The 2157-nt window shown below is 41.3% G+C and overlaps 1 non-coding gene across 1 annotated transcript; it reads right to left on the reverse strand.

Annotated features, from left to right (window-relative positions):
* Positions 1-325: 325 nt before the first annotated feature.
* On the reverse strand, positions 326-582 carry LOC147866372 (signal recognition particle RNA). Its single transcript, XR_015529594.1, has one exon.
* Positions 583-2157: the final 1575 nt, after the last annotated feature.

Below are 2157 nucleotides of genomic sequence, written 5' to 3' on the forward strand. Positions count from 1 at the left end.
AACATGGCCAAGTGCTTCTTCGCCCATCCATCATCAGCTATTGAGCCATAGATGTTATAGAGAGGCCCAAAATGTAACTTCTTTGTGTACAAAATGTATTGATAGCTTACGAGATAGATTTTGTTCAAATTCAACATGGCCAAGTGCTTCTTCGCCCATCCATCATCAGTTATTGAGCCATATATGTTATATATAGAGAGAGACCCTAAATGTAACTTCTTTGTGTACAAAATGTATGCTTAGTAGCTAGATTTTGTGTCATGCAAGAAGGATGGAAAAGATTGGGGGAGGCTGCGGTGGACAGTGAGCGGCGCTGAGAGGATGGTGAGCAGGAGCTGCTAGGGCTAAGACATGGTCCCTCCACCACCGAGAGAGGGGGGTGTTCGTTGCTCCGTCGCCAGCCTAACACGTTGTGCCCCACCACTTTAAGGCGACAGACGCTTCTCCCTCCGGAGAGGCTCCGGCCGTCACTCTCGGCTTGGAGCAGGCGCGCCCACAATAAGCCACCTGCCGGTCCTTTAGCACAACGGAGCCATGCCTCCACACAGCCTCCACACATCCCCCTGTTAAGGTTACAAGTACAAACATACCCAGGATGAAAATAAAAGGCTTCTACTTATTTATATATATCACTACATTCCTCTAATGCATCAATATGTGGGATAAATCAATGTCTCTTCTTCTTTCATTATACATATAAGTCTCATCATACATACATGATACACACATACACACGTGCCTACACACCATACACATTTATTTATGCTCCGACTTGCACTCCTTGCCCCACCTTGTGTATACATAACTTATACGCGTCCCTTCGGTTGTGCATCCTAGGCACAATGCATGAAAATTTCTCATTAGTTCTCTCCTTGAGGTGAACACTTCTGTGTCCTTTTGTGGAACTTGTTGTATCACTCTTTTCATGTAACCCTAAGGGAATTGCTATTCCACCCTACCACTCACTTCCTTAGTTAAAACTGATTACCAACTAAAACAACGAAATTTGGTTATTTTGCAACCTCCCGTATTCTAGTTTCTTCGACTTTCAAAGTGCCAAAGTAGTTGGTTCTACCTAAAATTTACCAAACGCTAAGGGATTTGTGTAAAGCTTGGTTGTTGAGCTCAACATGAGAGAACTCAAAAGATTCTCTTATGTAGAGCCCATTGTGTGTAAACCCACTGTCACTCAATAAACCTAGAAGTTCTATCTTGTGGACCCAACATAACAAAATTGACAGTGTTTTGTCATGTGGAGAACACACTATAGAACTCAAAGACCTCTATCACGTGAACTCACCATGGTAGAACTCAGTGAAGAGGGCACATCTCGAGGAGTAGAGGGAGCAATGACATGTGTTGCTACTGTAGGCTATGTTGTTGCTTGCAATAGAAGACAACACCACCCTTCCCCCCTACCCTAGTTCAATGTCAAGCCTAGGGTTGATCCTACAACTCTTAAATTTTACCCGTACCTCCATTTTCCTTGTAATCCAAAACCTTATATCTCAAAAAAAGAAGAAAAAAGCGGGATCTTTATGTTTTTTCGAATACCCTAGATTTCCAGTGAAATACATCTACAAATATAATTCTTAATTCTTAAAGCCTACACCCAACCCTCCTTTTAAAGTATATACAAATACACATATTTACATATAAATACACACACACAATTACACAGAAGCATAAAAGCACGTAAACATAATTTGCGAACGCAAATCCTTTCACGTACACACGTGCAAAAACAAGTACATAAGGTCATCAAGTGCATTGTACACATTGTTCAATATAAAAACATAGATGTTATACACAATTACATGTGCATTCACCTTCACGTATATCCAAAGCACATGGACAAGCATGCAAGAGTGTGCACATGCACACACACTATTGCACAGATATTACTTGTACAAACTTAAAAACAAAAGTTTACTAGAATACCACCACGTTCTAGTGCACCTTATTTCCAAACACATGTGTTGACCCCAAGTGTGTTATGTTGAGCACACTTCTATGTATCAACAAAGTTTTGCCTCCATATTGATATTGTCAGCTTAGTGATTCGGACCGTCTTATACACTATTGGTGGTGAACTGGGTGAGAGTGATTTTCTATCTCTCTCGAGTTGCTAACCTTGGGACCCCTAATCTTGTGCAC

Source organism: Azolla caroliniana, unplaced genomic scaffold (assembly GCF_043228905.1).
Source record: "Azolla caroliniana isolate FFs.n. ecotype wild unplaced genomic scaffold, voAzoCaro1.0.p SCAF_3, whole genome shotgun sequence".
NCBI classification, from domain to species: Eukaryota; Viridiplantae; Streptophyta; class Polypodiopsida; order Salviniales; family Salviniaceae; genus Azolla; species Azolla caroliniana.